General features: G+C 40.1%; 1 protein-coding gene across 1 annotated transcript in view; it reads left to right on the top strand.

Annotated features, from left to right (window-relative positions):
- dscamb (Down syndrome cell adhesion molecule b) overlaps positions 1–18283 on the top strand; it is a 498706-nt gene that overhangs the window by 165224 nt on the left and 315199 nt on the right.

Below are 18283 nucleotides of genomic sequence, written 5' to 3'. Positions count from 1 at the left end.
GCTATATAGAACAAAACATCATTTTTTTTTCTTGTTTTTCGTACTAAGCTGTAAATACTTTTTTCTGTAAAGTTTGACATTTTAACATGGAGGTCTTTTGGGATAGACTCTCTTTTGGAAATGGTCTCGAGGACATTCAAGGAACTGCACGTTTGGGCACTTCCAACACGGCTTAGTTTTTAGCACCAGACCTTGTCAATTGGTGTACATGAATTAAGAAACTCTCACTAGGTCAGAGGTCATGGTTGTAGTGTCATGGCAGCAATGGCACTTCCTGTTCTATATTTCAGTCCCTAAACTAGACGAGCAAATAGACAGGAAGAAAGGATTGCACAGAATGTCCTCAGCTTCCTCATTATCCCCTTGGCTGTTTATGTCCCCACGTAGAGCTGGCTCAACCTTCTTCATTACTGTAAGGAGACTATTTTAAGGAGGAATGGCAGGCTTCCAGTTTGCTCCATCAACATGTCAATCACTACGATATAATCTTAACTCTGCCCCTCAGTCCTGCCCATCATTTCTTGGCACAGAATCTATGGGCCTAATTCCCTTCAAATAGATACGTACTTTAATGGATGGCCTCTTCAATTATGCGATGATGTTTTGTTGTCTTGTATCTTGTTCCATTTCAGACTGCACGTCACTTTCATTATCTTCTGAAAATGGTTTATGCTGTTCTAGTGACATTCACCAATAGTTTTGTTTCTGTAACGCAGCATAAAATCACCCCCTTCGGATACATACATATACGGTGCATCCAGGAAGTATTCACAGCGCTTCACTTTTTCCACATTTTATGTTACAACCTTATTCCAAATGGAGTAAATTAATTTGGTCCCTCAAAATTCTACTCGCAATACCCCATAATGACAACATGAAAAAAGTTTTTTTTTTTTTTAACTTTGTGCAAATTTATTAAAAATAAAAAAAACCTAACAAATCACATGTACACAAGTATTCACACCCTTTGCTCAGTACTTTGTTGATGCACCTCTGGCAGGAATTACAGCTTCAAGTCTTCTTGAATGTGATGTCACAAGCTTGGTGCACCTATCTTTGGGCAGTTTTGCTCATTCCTCTTTACAGCAGGTTGGATGGGAAGTGTCGGTGCACAGCCATTTTCAGATCTCTCCAGAGATGTTCAATCTGATTCAGCTCTGGTCTCTGGCTGGGTCACTAAAGGACATTCACAAAATTGTCCTGGAGCCACTCCTTTGATAACTTGGCTGTGTGCTTAGGGTCATTGTCCTGCGGAATGATGAACCATCACCCCAGTCTGAAGTCAAGAGCGCTCTGGAGCAGATTTTAATTCAGGATGTCTCAGTACATTTCTGCATTCATCTACCTCAATCCTGACTAGTCTCCCAGTTCCTGCCACTGAAAAACATCCCCACAGCATGATGTTGCCACCACCATGCTTCACTGCAGGGATGGCACCTAGTTTCTGGTTAAATCTGTTAGTAAAACATGGCATACCTCACACTGTTAAAGGGCACTTGCATAACTTTGACAGCAGTTGAAGGACGTTTCTGGTAAGGTTTCATATTGCAGCCAAACCAGCAACTCAAACTTGCTCCTCCCTCTACATCAACTCAAGCACTTAGTTGTAACCGAGACACGACGCACAGTCCTTCCAGTTCTGGCAGGCATCACAAATGTAGATAACCGTTGATCTTGTGATTTAATTATGTGTTTTCAGACTCAAAACCTCAGGGAGTACAAGCTAGCCAGTTTTACTAACAGTTTAACTTTCTGAAATTGTATGAAATTATTAACCAACTGTGAACTTAACAGCAACTTCTGTGGGTACATTTATTAATTATATTGATCAATCTGTACTTTGTGGGAGTGGGGGGTCAGGGTAAATGGCATTATTTGTGTCTATATATGACTGGACACCATCAAATACAGGTGAGATGTGTGTCTGGATGGGAGCAGAAGATAAACAGTTAACACAGAAAAAACTGCCTTCATATGTTGATATTCAGCGGGAAGGACAACTTAGATGATCCATTATTTTCACTGAGACGCTCATGGGAAAATTCCACCTTATCTAGCTGAGACTGCAACAGCTGGACAAACTGGATGTTTTATCTTTAATGAGCAGTGGTGGGCACAGATAACCAAAAAATTAACTTTGATAACAGATAATCAGATAACTGAAAAGTTATCTTCGATAAAGATAAAACTATAAACCACCCAAAAATGTATCAGAAGTTACAGATAACCGATAACAGATAAATTCCAATATTACCTCTGACACAACTACAACAAATTTAAGAGCTTATAATAATATTAAAAACAACAGACCCCAAGAATGAGACCACACTTTTCTTTCAACATTTGGCCCCTGCTGGAAGCTCTTGTTTACTACAGCGCTCCCAGCACAGAGGCACCCCGAGAGCAGCCATAAAGCCAACTCTTTATCAATTACGACGCTCCGGTCAGGCGCAGGTCTTGAAAAATAAAGTCATGCTGACTCATGGTTTTGATTATAAATAACATTAATACCGATAGAATAACTCCATTAATGTCACTTATGTCATTTGTACAAAGTTAAAATATGACATATATCTTTTAATGTTGAATAATGCACTAATTCTGAGGTTTTGTAACAAACAGACAGATAGCAAAGGATTCTGGGTAAAAGTGCCTCTGCTAAACACTGGCTGAGTCTCTCTTTTTGGAGCGAGGCGGAGGGGAAGGTGAAGGGCTACAAATCCCTCCGTTTGGAGGGGTAGGAGAAGCTTACTGCTGTCTCTGAAAAAACAAACATGGCGCCTAAAGAGCCGCACAAATTTCATTACAAATTACGCTGTTTAGAAAATTATAACTTGCCAAAAAACTTTACAAGCAGTTGTCTATGACAGCAACGTGTATGCTGCTGGATGCATGTTGCGTATGTTGTCGTTCTGAAGAATATCGTAACATCGCTCGTGCGCTGTGCGCATACACATGAACGATACAATAACACACTTTTATATCTCACAATGGAGAAAATCATGATAAAGGATAAGCACGTTAATTTGTATGTTCATAAATCTTTGGATAATATCAATCCCTGCTGTTGGATTTCAAGGTCTGTAACGTGTGTGTATTTTGTAAACAAACGGAGCCCTGAACACACTCATCTAATAAGCTTTCAGGCAGAAAATGAAAAGTTTCATCATTGGGAATAAGTTGGAAAATATATACACACACATGTATATATGTGTAACACATAACCTGACGTCCTAATAGACTGATATTATTTGTCAAGGAAATTTCTAAAGGAAATAAGGCTGGATGCAAAAAATTGGAGAATTTGAAAAAGAAATAAGGTTGTAATTCCATTAAAAAAGTGAAACTTGTATAATGTATACATTCATTGCACACAAAAAAAAGCCATTTGCAAAGCCAAAAAGTTGATTTGACAATCATCTGACATAACCGGGGTCAAAATAAATAGAACACTGCTATCTACTGGTTCCCACACGCTTAGTGAACACTACTGACCAGTAGATGGCAGTAGAGGCCTTGAAAACAAAATTCCAGATACAGTAATCCCTGTCTGCTACATTTAAAATGCGTGGAATTTAACAAACGCAAATAAAACCAACATCTATAAACGCAGAGAATATATTCAAGAGAGTTTTAGGCACTAGAGTTTAATGCTGTTGTCCGTGGAGCCTGAACAGAGTGTCTGAAATGCATTTGTCCTGTCGTGATGTACTGAGATTACATCATCCTACCCAAAATGCATTGCGGGTCACATTAGCACATTACTTTAAAACTAAAACATATATCTGATATTTTCACTTAATAAAACTTCAGACATGACAGTAATTTTAAATAACTTGTCCAAAATTTGTTTGGTTAAAATTTGAACCATAAGTTAAAAATGTATGCCTCTGGATGACTTAGGTGATATCGCGAGCATATTGGTATGGTGTTAAAGGAAATGTTTTTTTTTTTCCTTTTGGGGCTGTTTCTTCTTTGTCTGCAGAGGATTGAGATGCTTTTTATACAAGCGGCTGTCTTCTGTTTGCAAAGGTTATAGCTGTGTGTCTGTTACAGAACTTTTAACAGGTGAGTGCTAAACTAATTTAAAAAATGCTTGTCGCTGTTCAGCTTTATCAGTTTAAAAGTTATCAGACAAAGATTAATCGGAAGATAATTGGTCCGATAATGGTTTTTAAAGTTATCTAAAAAGATAATCCGATAAAGAAAACATTATCTTCGATAATTATCTGTTATCGGATTATCGGAAGTGTGCCCACCACTGTTAATGAGGACAAAAAAATGGAGAGTGAGACAGGGATTATTGAAGTGCAGAGAGTCACCTGTTTTCAAACAGGTAAACATGAATAGTCTGATATTTCAGAAAAGAATTAATTTATATTCTCACAAAAAGTATTTTTTTAATCTGCCATCAGAGCCAGTGTTTCCAGTTTTAATATAATGCTGTGCCGTGTCATTATCATTGAAAAATGGGTGCACCTCACATTGTCTCCTGTAGTCTACTGCTGCAGACAGAATTTTTCTGTCAACATAGTTAACATCGGCTGGACGTCTGCTGGCAAGCTGTGAACAAGTACACGAGAAAGAAAAATGCAACCACTGGGAAAAGTTCCCTGTCTGATGTTTGCTCAAAGTTGTACACAACTTTCTGATGGACACAGCTGACATCAGGTGACAAGAACACATTTAATGAATGAGAAAAAGATTTGTACAGGACAAAAATACACACAAACGGGTGAGCCTATTTGTGATATAGTTTTCTTATATGTGATGAAATCAGACATTTTATTGAAATGACAAACATAATATTGCCCGTGCTCATCCCTCGACCCACCCCGTCTTCAGGCAGAATGTGAAAATTGTATTGCATTTGAGCCCCCCCCCCCCCCACACACACACACACACACTGGTCTCTGCCACTCTGCCCATCATTCTCTGCTGTTGTCACAGTAACCGTCTCACCTTCCCTTCACAGTACCGCCCTAATGAGACCACTGGAGGACAGACAGAATGAGAGACAAGGGCTGGAATCGAGATGCAGTCACAGAGAGAAGCAGAGATATATCACAGCAAAGACAGACAGAATGGAGGCAGAATTGCCATTGTGTTGTGTCCCTTATTTTCTTCTTCAGCTGGCCAGGATTCTTGTAGCAAAGGAAGCCAGCAATATTTGCTGATTACACTGTCTGCTGGTGATCACACCACAGTTCAGTGTGCTGCCTAAGCATTTCCATATAAATCCAATAACATTATCGTTAATAGATAATTACCCTGCACTGCTGATTTGTGACCGCAAACACAGATTAAAATTCAATTAAAGGTAAAGGAGCGTGTGGTTCCTGCCTGTTTTGCTTTGCTGAGTGCTTCCATTTAAATCCAATAAATCATATTCAGTGATTATATGAAATGTGTCTGTATGTAATAAGACTGAATATGTACATTCATTTTAGCAGAAACCAAACTGAAAAACATGGCTTTCCTATGATGATTACATTGTGTGACAAACTGATCTTTGCCTTAAATAAAAAAATATATATATATATGCAGCATTGTAACTATAGCAAGGAAAATGAGACAAAATAAAGTCGTCATACGATCCATCGATTAAGCAGACTAATGAAGGTTATCATTAGTGTCTTAAAATCAGAAATTAAAGTTGCAATTACAAATAACATTTATTGATATGGTGCTTTCTAATCACACACACACATATACACTCAACAAAAATACAAATGCAACACATTGTTTTGCTCCCAGTTTTCATGAGCTGAACTCAAAGAGCTAAAACACATATACATACACATATATATACACACACAGTGGTGGGCACGGCCCAAAAAGTTAGCTTCGATAACTGGTAATCAGCTAACTGAAAAGTTATCTTTTTTAACGCTAAACCGATAAACTGCCTAAAAACTTATCGGAAGCTACAGATAACCGATAATTAATAACCGGTAACTTTCATTTTTGCCTCAAATACACTCTCAGCTACTAAGAAGATGATTTTGAGTTTAAATACCGCCAAAGCTTCCAACAGAACCAATGGCGATCACAAACCCAAACAGCCAATGAGCCAGCGCTTCTGTCTTTGTGCGCTCTACCCTGACAGGATACAGTGGTCCAGCGATGAGGCAGAGGTCTTGAAATGGAAAGCAGGTTTGAATTATGGTTTTGCTTTATAAATAAAATTATTCTGGACAGAATACTATATATATATATATATATATATGTGTGTGTGTATGTGTGTGTGTGTGTGTGTGTGTGTGTGTGTGTGTGTGTGTGTGTGTGTGTGTGTGTGTGTGTGTGTGTGTGTGTGTGTGTGTACTTGACAATGTCAACTGGGGCCATTCACCCCAAGATATATATTACGAGTTTAGATACTCCTCTAAACACTTTGAGACAAAAGGACCCACACACATAAAGATAAGATATTGTAACAACAGAGATATGATTTCAGTATAATCATAAACAATATTTATTTTTAAATAGTTAAGTTAAAAAGCCAAATTGTAGCTTCTTATGTTTAGCACTAGGATAAAAAAAAAACACACTGTGCCCCACGATGCAGGACCATGTGTCAAAGTGTTTAAAAATCATACAATGTGATTTTCTGATTTTTTTTTTTATTTTTTATTTTTTAGATTCTGTCTCTCTCAGTTGAAGTTTACCTACGATAAAAATTACAGACCTCTCCAGTCTTTGCAGGTGGGAAAATCTTGCAAAATTGACAGTGGATAAAATGCTTCTTATATATATATGTACACACACAAAACCCCAATTCCAATGACGCTGGGACGTTGTGTAAGTATTTAGATGGTATTTTTATTGTGAAGGGGCACATCTTTCCGTCTGTTACACAGTGGAGTATCTCACTGACCATTCAGATATGGGTTTCTGTGACATATCTTTCAAATGCCTAAAACTAAATGTTTTAGGTATACATTTGGCAAACATCTGGGTAATTTCTTCATCCACACATAATTGTGGGATTTTGAGGAAATTTTACATGAAATCTCTTCCATATTGACCTGTACACACTAAATAAAAACTGATTTTGCAAAGTATGACCCCCTTTAAACTAGGCAGACCAAAACAAAATGAACACAGCTCAGCATAGTTTGGCATTTCTATGCCTCAGCATTTCATCCAGACATGGGCATTTTATCTGAGACAACAAACCAACCAAATGTTCATAGACTAGTGCATAGAATATGATTTTGTGCAACAGGCTAAGAAACGCTGGGTCAAGTGTATGTTTGCACATTGCAAATATAAGCTGTTAATATTCAAGCACTGTGCGTGTTGTAAATGGGATCATGTAGGTTTGGTGTTTGCAAGTACCCTTTGAACGATGTGTACAATTTATTTCTGTTTTACTGTTGTTGCCAATTAGCCCAGGTTTAATTGGAGCTCACTTAAATAGTGCACTAATGGTGCCATTAGCCAGTGTCACACTGAGACAGCCATTAACAGAGCTTCAAAATTTGTTGTGGAATTAGGCTTGATTTTTGTTTTCACCCTGTCTTATTTTGTTTCATTTTTGCCCTTCAAGAAGTCAATGTCTTTCAATATTCTCAGTTGTACTTTCAAGGATATGGTTGTTGTGGGCGGTGCAATAGTTCAGCAGCAATGCACTATATTCACATTGTACATACTGATGCTTTTACTGTAGGCGTAAGAATCACACCACAGTCATGTTTGAATTCTAACTACACAAATCTCAAAAATATATCACTCTCTGTTTTATTAAAGTTTTTTTTTATATAAATAATACAAAGCTACACAGTAAATTTTATAGATTTAAATTGACTCAGCAGTGAACACATGCTGTCACACTTGGAACAGTGTTAATTAACTCTATCATAGTCATAGTACAAATGAAGACTCCAAGAGTTGATTAAAGATTTTTATGATCAAAAGCTACACAGCAGATATTTGAATTAAAGTGATTCTCCAGTGGGTCGTAGTATAAATGCACTGTCGTGGTATACATGAAGTCACAATTGATCAACTTACTTTTTCTGATTAAAAAAAAACACTGTAAATATTGCAGTTAAATAATACAAATTTTACTGTATAATGTTAGTGATTTATGTTTTTTTAACATGATGCTTCCTGCTCCTTTAAATGTATGAAATCATGACCAACTAATTGATGCTGCAACTAATCAGTGATTAAAGATTTAGCTTTGAATGGATTTATTGCAGCACTGAATAAACAACATCCAAAGATCTTATCCTCAGAACATCTCTGAGACTCTTAAATGACATCTGTCTTGTCAATATTTACTATGACCTGCTCTGTGCTGTTTCCTCAGCTGTACTTTCTGGGCTCTCTTTTCTCACCGTCAACCTAATTAGTCACATCTCGTAGTTTAATTACATCAAGTGGAAGGAAGTTGCAATCTCGAGTAGATCAAATTAAGCTCTATGCAATGTTTCATTGCCAGTCTCTGTGGCAACAATGTCTCTATTGCCCTTGTTTCTGTGGGGAGGAGTCATGTGAGGCTTTGCCATTAGTTGTTAGATGAGTTAAATGAAATCTTACACTGGAAATTGTCCCAATTAGGCCAGTTAAGTGGCTGACTGTCCCAGGCAGATGTGACTAATCACTTATGAACATGTGCATTCTGGAAGTGACAGCGAGCAATACACAAGACTAACGTTGGAAAATCCACTGCTGACACAAATCTTATGAATAATATCCATGGATCTCCTGGTAATAAACTGCAGGATTGTCTTACAGACATAAAGACATGGATGACCTCTAATTTCCTGCTTTTAAACTCAGATAAAACTGAAGTTATTGTACTTGGCCCCACAAATCTTAGAAGCATGGTGTCTAACCAGATCGTTACTCTGGTTGGCATTTCCCTGATCTCTAGTAATACTGTGAGAAATCTTGGAGTTATTTTTGATCAGGATATGTCATTCAAAGCGCATATTAAACAATATGTAGGACTGCCTTTTTGCATTTACGCAATATCTCTAAAATCAGAAAGGTCTTGTCTCAGAGTGATGCTGAAAACTAATTCATGCATTTGTTTCCTCTAGGCTGGACTATTGTAATTCATTATTATCAGGTTGTCCTAAAAGTTCCTAAAAAGCCTTCAGTTGGTTCAGAATGCTGCAGCTAGAGTACTGACGGGGACTAGCAGGAGAGAGCATATCTCACCCGTGTTGGCCTCCCTTCATTGGCTTCCTGTTAATGCTAGAATAGAATTTAAAATTCTTCTTCTTACTTATAAGGTTTTGAATAATCAGGTCCCATCTTATCTTAGGGTCCTCATAGTACCATATTACCCCATTAGAGCGCTTCGCCCTCAGACTGCGGGCTTACTTGTAGTTCCTAGGGTTTGTAAGAGTAGAATGGGAGGCAGAGCCTTCAGCTTTCAGGCTCCTCTCCTGTGGAACCAGCTCCCAATTCAGATCAGGGAGACAGATACCCTCTCTACTTTTAAGATTAGGCTTAAAACTTTCCTTTTCGCTAAGGCTTATAGTTAGGGCTGGATCGGGTGACCCTGGACCATCCCTTGGTTATGTTGCTTTAGACGTAGACTGTGTTTCATAATTATTGTATGGCCTTGCCTTGCAATGTGGAGCGCCTTGGGGCAACTGTTTGTTGTGATTTGGCGCTATACAAGAAAAAAGTTGATTGATTGATTGATTGATTGAATAATGCATCATTTTTATGACTCAGAACATTGTTAAAAGGATTGTATTTTTTTTCCTACATAAAGTTAGCTAGAAACCTGTTTTGATGCTTGAAGTAGGTGAAGGTTTCCTATTAAGGTAACAGGACAATTCATCATAAAATACTGCATGTATATTCGTATAACTAACCATTCTGGATCTGGTACCACATATGCCATCAGGCTGAACCATCACAGTTGTATCTCTACGCGGTGAAAGTGTCAAACTTTTGGAGACATTCACTTGTCTCAGCATTGACATATGCTTCTCAGTCCTCGGACTTTGAGATAGAAACACCCAAAAAGAGCTTATGGACACATGAGGTCAGTGGACACAGGTGTTTGGTGATGCAGGTACCTTTGCAGGAGAAGGAAGGTCAAAGCCTTTTGGGCTCTGGCACTTCCTGCTCTACTATATGGTTGGTACATTTCTCTGGGTATGATTCAGAAAGCAGGTGCTTCAGTGTTGAGGACACCAGCTGGAGAAGGCCAAGGAAATGTGCACTTTTCACCTGGTTGTGCTAGATAAATGGTTAATTTTGAGAGGTGGTGATGGACTAGTTGTTTGCTTGCGTGGGTGTCAATCGGGACCCAAGGCAGGTCTGTAGTGTGGTGGATGTAGCAATGCATGACAGCAGCGCATGCTACCAGACCGGATTTTATCTGCGCGCCCCTGGGCATGTTGGTCTAAAAATGAGGTGTGTTCACTGTTGGAGCATTGGTATTGTGTTGCAGCAGAAAGTGATAGCACCATAGATCAACAAACAGAAGGTCTAAAATTGAATGGCAACTTGTTTTGGTAATTATATAGTGCTCCTTTTGAAAGTGGGTTCATGACCCACATACACTCTACATAGATGTGCAATGAAACTGAATTAAACACAATCATTCAATGAAATCAAAGTAAACACTCATGGAACAAAAAAAAAAATCACTATATTGTGTCATCTGATTGCTTATTACATCTCACTGTAAATCTGCTTTCTAGTTAGCAGTATGTCACACAGTCTGGTGGTTTATTTTATCTTATTGCCAAAACATGCCCATGACTAATCTAAGTGAATAAATAAAATCCTTTTGCACCCTATCCAATATTTTGCATTCAGATTATGCCCCAGATGCACATGCACTGTGCCAGGTGACAGGGATCTGCAGGTGAATGCATCACTTTGAGCATTTAGATGAACAACTGTTTGTTTTTTCTTTGGAATTACAGTTTAAACTGAAGTCAAATTGTACTCTGGTGCTTTGATGTACTGTTTGAATATCAGATGACTTCCATTAAACATTAAACTGAGGCAAATTTGTTTCACAGTCTGACTCCAGTGACGGGCTACATCTGTCTGCAGCACGCTGTATATTCAGATGAGCACGGAGAGACAAACAGAGAGAGGACAGGCAGACAGAGGAAGAGCAGAGTGAGCAGAGCTATCTCAGACAGCTGGTGATGTGCAGCTGTCTCAGAGGCTGGATAACTCCCTAAAGTCTGCTCTCCAAGGGAGAGAGAGAAGCAAAAAAAGAGAAATACAGTAAATAGAAACGGAGACCAAAATGGGAACAGAGAAGAGAAAAGATGAAGAGAATAAATTCATGGGCAGGCCTTGAGAAGGAAAGCAGAGCCAAACAACAAAGAAACACGTAAACTGTGGAGATGACAGCGAGATTGACGTGAGAGTGGGAGAATGATGGGAAAGATCAGAGCACGAAGCAGCAGAGGAGAGATCAAACCGATTAAAACATCCACAGGACACAGATCTAAGACGACTTTCAGCCCATTTCATTTAAATTATTAGATATGTTTCAGTGAGGTTACACTTTGTTACTCACGTCAAATGAATCTCTTTGTTACATCTTGTATTGCAAATGACAACATTTGTTATGTGCCATTTCCTGACAGTACATATCACACATGCACATGCGTGATTCACACTTTGTTGGTATGACATACGAGGTCTGTCCAAAAAGTATCAGACTTTTTTATTTTTTGCTAAAACCATATGGATTTGAATCACGTGTGATTGCATCAGCCAAGCTTGAACCTTCGTGCGCATGCGTGAGTTTTTTCACGCCTGTCGGTTGCGTCATTCGCCTGTGAGCAGGCTTTGTGTGAGCAGTGGTCCCCCCTCTCGTCGGATTTTTATTGCGAATAAATGTCTGAACATTTGGAGCTTTGCTGCATCAAATTTTCCAGAACTGTGAGAGACCTCCAGGTGGACACCATTCGGAAAATTTAGATAGCTTTCAGCGACGATTTTATGGGGATTACACAAATTAAGGAGTGCTCCAGCCGGTTTAAAGACCGCCCACAGCGTCTGAGAGCGCGGCGCACTCCGAGTGCCGATCGACAGGCTGACACCCCGCTGAACAACCAGATCATTTCCAACGTGAAGGCTTTGTTGATCCGGGACGTCGTCTAACGTTCACAAAAAAGGCAGAAGGCGTGGACATCAGCACTTTTTCGGCACATTCTACTGTTACAGGAGTTTTTTCATAGAAAGAGAAGCAGAGGATTGCGCCACCATGCCGCTCATGGCGCGGAACAAAACCACCTCCGTGTTGGTCTCACAGGACGGCTTTCAGGTGCCTTTCAGACGGCTTCCAGTTGCTTTTCAGTCATGTGAGTATCCGAGAAATTGTGCATGAGCTGGACATGCCCCAACATGTCCTGTGAGGGTTCATCACAGCGGTGCTTTGCGCCATGCGGCTCCGCCGCGACGCGCTGGAGTTCCTCGCACGTCTGTCTCAGTGTGCCGAAAAAGTGCTGATGTCCACGTCTTCCGAAATTCCTGTGCTAGTCAGACGACATACCAGATCAAGACAGCGTCCAGTTTAGAAATGAAATGCACATTCCACTGTTACAGGAGTTTTTGTCATGGAAAGAGGAGCGGAGGAACTCCGCGCGTCGCGGCAGAGCCGCATGGCGCAAAGCAACGCCATGATGAAGCCTCACAGGACATGTTGGGGCATGTCCAGCTCATGCACAATTTCTCGGATACTCACACAACTGAAAAGCAACCGGAAGCCGTCTGAGCCATCTGAAAGCCGTCCTGTGAGACCAACACGGAGGTGGTTTTGTCCTGCGCCATGAGCGGCATGGTGGCGCAATCCTCTGCTTCTCTTTCCATGAAAAAAAACTCCTGTACAGTAGAATGTGCTGAAAAAGTGCTGATGTCCACGCCTTCTGCCTTTTTTTGTGAAAGTTAGACGACATCCCAGATCAACAAAGCCTTCATGTTGGAAATGATCTGGTTGATTCAGCGGGGTTTGAGCCTGTCGATCAGCGCTCGGAGCGCAGCGCGCTCTCAGATGCTGTGGGCGGTCTTTAAACCTGCTGGAGCACTCCTTAATCTACGTAATCCCCATAAAATCGTCGCTGAAAGCCATCTAAATTTTCTGAATGGTGTCCACCTGGAGGTCTCTCACAGTTTCTGGAAAAATTTGATGCAACAAAGCTCCAAATCGTTCAGACATTTATTCGCAATAAAAATCCGATGAGAGGGGTGGACCACTGCTCACTCAAAGCCTGCTCACAGGCGAATGACACAACCGACAGGCGTGAAAAAACTCACGCATGCGCACGAAGGTTCAAGCTTGGCTGATGCAATCACACGTGATTCAAATCCATATGGTTTTTGCAAAAAATAAAAAGGTATGATACTTTCTGGACAGACCTCGTATGAATTTTTATGTAATATCCAGCAATAACAATATACATTTACATTGCACACCGTTTCTAAGAACACTTTTTAAAACATACATTTTGTGTTTGTTTTTCTAAATCAAATATATCAAACATTTTCATTGTTTATGTTTTGCTGAGTCATTGTGCAGTGGCTTGCAGTATTAACGCTGTATCAAGATGCAATATATCACAATACTAAATGGAAATGTGTACATTGTGCACCTGAAAATTGACTGTGATAAGAATCAGATTAAAATAAGTAAAATATTTTGGTTCTACTAACTGTATTTTATGGGCTATATGCTGCATTGTAACATTAGTCATGCAACAAGAAGCAAAATGAATTTAATCAGCACCTTATTTATTTATATCACAAACACCACATCAGTGAGAAGAAGCTAACGTGCTAATTAATATTATTTCATGAGGCGAAAATAACTCAAAAACTGGTGCTTGTCACTATGGAACAAATGAAAACAGAGATAAACCTGTGCACATTTATCTTAATATATGTAAATTAACTTTTAAAACCTTATATTTGAAATTAGAGGGCAGGGTTGGTGGCAAAACAGTTAAGTGCACTTGTTTCAAGTACAGAGGTTTCCCGGATCAAGGCCATCCCTGCCCATTTTCTATGTGGACTTGAGTCAGGAAGGACATTCTGTGTAAAACCTGTGCTAAATCAACATGCAGATCCACCTTGGATCTGCGGCAGCGACTGCAAGCAAAACAAGGGAGAAGTCAAAAGGGCTTACTAAAGTTAGACTTACCTTAGCCTCACTGTCATCCTTGTTGTGGTCTCACAAAGTGCAAACAAGTTGAATTCCAAGTTGTATGAAGGTTATTTCTTCTCTTTATTCAAGAGCTCGAGAACATTTTCTATTAATTTCAGTCATTCACTAATTCCCAGCACTTTCTTCTCATTCAGATCTTCTTGTTTTACAGCAGCTGGCATCCATCTCAGTGGGGCATTAGACAGTACTTCATTTGGATCAGTATACAGGAGCAGCTTGTCATGCGTACAGGGTGCAGCCCTGTGGCTTCAGATAATAATGCAGTATATTTCTGATATTAAATTTTCTTTGAAATATAAGTTGCAGAACCAACCCTAGTCCTGGAAATCACTTCCTCTGCATGTTTTCCACCACTACCCACTGAAAACACAGCTCTTTACAGTGCATCCGGAAAGTATTCACAGCGTTTCCCTTTATCCACCTTTTGCTATGTTACAGCCTTATTCCAAAATTAAGAAATTCATTTTTTCCCCTCAAAATTCTACACACAATACCACATAATGACAATGTGAAAAAAAAGTTTTGTTTTGAGATTTTTTGCAAATTTATAAAAACAAAACAACAAAAACAAAGAAATCACATGTACATATAGCCTTTGCCATGAAGCTCAAAATTGAGTTCGGGTGCATCCTCTTTCCAGTGATCATCTTTGAAATGTTTCTACAGCTTAATTGTAATCCACCTGGGGTAAAATCAGTTGATTGGACATGATTTGGAAAGGCACACACCTGTCCACATATACGGTCCCACATTTGACAGTGTATGTCAGAGGACAAACCAAGCATGAAGTCAAAGGAATTGTCTGTAGACCTCTGAGACAGAACTGTCTCAAAGCACAAATCTGGGGAAGGACACAGAATCATTTCTGCTGCGTTGAAGGTCCCAATGAGCATAGTGGCTACTATCATCTGTAAATGGAAGCAGTTCAGCTTCACCAAGACTCTTCCTAGAGTTGGCCACCCGTCTAAACTGAGTGATCAGGTGAGAAGGGCCTTAGTCAGGGAGGAGAGCAAGAACCCAATGGTCGCTGTCAGAGCTTCAGCATTCCTCTGTGGAGAGAGGAGAACCTTCCAGAAGGACTACCATTTCTCCAGCAATCCACCAATCAGTCCTGTATGGTAGAGTGGCCAAATGGAAACCACTCCTTAGTAAAAAGGCACATAACAGTCTGCCTAGAGTTTCCCAAAAGGCACCTGAAGGACTCTCAGACCATGAAAAACAAAATTCTCTGTTCTAATGAGAAAAAGATTGAACTCTTTGGCATTTTATGTTTATTGTTCTTTTCTTCTCCACACTTCTTCTTCTTCTCCTTTAAAGCCTTAGTATGGTTTACTCAGGTTTATATTTGCACTGAAAGGCTTGCACCTTACCTTTTGTTGTGCTGGTTACGACGACAAATAAGGTATTCGTATCTGCATTTGAATGCCATGCATCATGTTCGGAGGAAACCAGGCACCATCGCTACAGTGAAACATGGTGGTGACAGCATCAGGACAACTCTGTGAATGTCCTTGAATGGAACAGCCAGAACCCAGACCTGAATCTGATTGAACATTTCTGGAGAGATCTGAATATGGCTGTGCACCGACACTCCCCCTCCAGCCTAATGAAGCTTGAGTGGTGTTGCAAAGAGGAATGGGCAAAACTGCCCAAAGATAGGTGTGCAAAGCTTGTGGCATCATACTCATATTCAGCTGTATTTGCTGCCCAAGGTGGATCAACAAACTATTGAACAAAGGGTGTGAATACGTATATGTGCATGTGATTTCTTAAGCATATATTTTATATTTGTAATAAATTTGGAAAAATAAAGTAAAACATTTTTCATGTTGTCATTATGGGGTGTTGTGAGTAGAACTTTGTGGGAAAAAAAAATCTAATCATCCATTTTGTTGTAATAAGGCTGTAACCAGGGCTGGACTGGGGAAATTTGTCAGGCCGGGCATTTTTAACCAAGACCAGGCCACCACCAGGTATCGAAGGGGAAAAAATTAAGTCTGCTGTGACAGTGTGTTTTTTTTTTTTTTTTTGGTCCCTTAACTGATCAATGTGCACCAGGAGACACATACATTTTAACAATATAAGAAGCATTATGAAAAGTTCCCCCGAAATACAGTTATCTTAGGCTTATCAAAAGTACGATCTATTGACAGTAGGTCACATTACTTTTTAGACATAATAAGCTGTCATTTAATTCAGCCTTGTTACTTAAATTTAGAAATAGAAATTATATAAAAACATTTGTTATAGAAATACTGTAGGCTATACTATAAATAATATATCATTACTTGTGTGATACAATTCATCATATAAAGCAAGAAATGACTGGATGACTGGATACAAAGGTTGAACTTTTGTCAGTTGTCAATCTCACTACAAGCTACAAGTAACATCAAGGATTTCTTTTATTACCAATTTGTGTTGCTAATCAACTTAGAGAATGACTCTCAATTTAAAGTAAAATGTTAGGTATGTGAAATTATGCCAGGACTTGGGAAAATACATTTTAGACAGGGACACCGTTATACCACGCCACCGCACCGCAGACTGTGCAAAACAGCATACTTCGTATGACCGACGCACGACCGTCACACAAGTAGAATAAAGAATAAAGAAACAACCTGGCGGCGACAGCATGGTAGCTAGCCATGCACACCATTTGCACAGGTTACATTGCTAGGCTAGGTTAACTCAGCCACATGGGGTGTGCAGCCAGTACATTCTGAGTGCCGGTCCCAAGCCCGGATAAATGAGGAGGGTTGCGTCAGGAAGGGCATCCGGTGTAAAACAAGCCAACCCAACTATGCAGACTCAGAATCGAATTCCCATACCGGATCGGTCGCGGCCCGGGTTAACAACGTCCGCCACCGGTGCTATTGCCCAACAGGGTGCCGGTGGAAATTGGGCTACTGCTGGGCGAAGGCGACTAAGAAGAGGAGGAAAACGTTGCCATGAACAGCGGGAGAAGAAGAAAACTAGAAGGGTGGAAATGAGAGTGGGGCCTTTGAATGTTGGTAGTATGACTGGTAAAGGGAGAGAGCTGGCTGATATGATGGAGAGGAGAAAGGTAGACATATTGTGTGTGCAAGATACCAAGTGGAAGGGAAGTAAGAGCTGGAGCATTGGCGGTGGGTACAAGTGTTGTAGCCAGGTGAGGACAGGAAGAGAAATGGTGTTGGGGTCATTTAAAGGAAAGTATGTTAAAAGTGTGTTGGAGGTTAAGCGAGTGTCTGACAGGGGTGATGAGTGTGAAGTGTGGAATTGAAGGGGTGATGATGAATATCATCAGTGCATATTGCCCCACAGGTAGGGTTTAGATATGAAGGAGAAAGCAAATTTCTGGCGTGTAATTAGAAATGAGGTGGTTGGAGAGTGTGCCAAGCAAGCATGAAAGAGTGGGGATAGGAGCAGACCGGCAATGGGGGCATTGTTGGGTGTAAGGGAACAGAGGTGATGAAGGAAGTAATGGTAGATATGGTATCAAGGATAGGAATGGGAAGGACAGATGTATTGATTGTGCAAAAAGGAGGGAAATGCTATGGTGAAAGACCATCTTTAAGAAAAGGGAGGAGCACTAGGGTAACATATCAAGGAGTGGTAGGAAGGTGCACACAGGTGGACTACATTCTTTATAGGAGATGCAAGCTAAAAGAAATCACAGACTGTAGTGTAGCAGGAGAGAGTGTTACTAGACAGCATAGGATGGCTGTTTGTAGATGACTTTAGAGGTAAAAAAGAAGAAGAGAGTGAGAGCTCACAAAGGATCAGATGGTGGAAGCTGAAGGAGGAAGACTGTTGTGTGAAATTTAGCGAGCAGGTGAGAGAAGCACTAGTTGGAGGGGTAAGCAATTTTGGACAACTGGAAAAGTACTGCAGATGTGGTGAGGGAGACAGCTAGGGCAGGTACTGGGTATGACATTTGGACAGTGGTAGGAAGACAAGGAGACTTGGTGGTGGAATGAAGAGGTCCAGGAAAGCATAAGGAGAAAGAGGTTGGTGAAAAAAGTTTTGGGATAGTCGGAGAGATGAAGAAGGTAGACAGGAGTACAAGGAGATGCGGCGTAAGGCGAGAAGAGAAGTGGCAAAAGCAAAGGAAAAGGCATATTGCGAGCTGTA

Source organism: Thalassophryne amazonica, chromosome 4 (genome assembly GCF_902500255.1).
Source record: "Thalassophryne amazonica chromosome 4, fThaAma1.1, whole genome shotgun sequence".
Classification (NCBI taxonomy): domain Eukaryota; kingdom Metazoa; phylum Chordata; class Actinopteri; order Batrachoidiformes; family Batrachoididae; genus Thalassophryne; species Thalassophryne amazonica.
This window is presented reverse-complemented; position numbering and strand designations above follow the sequence as displayed.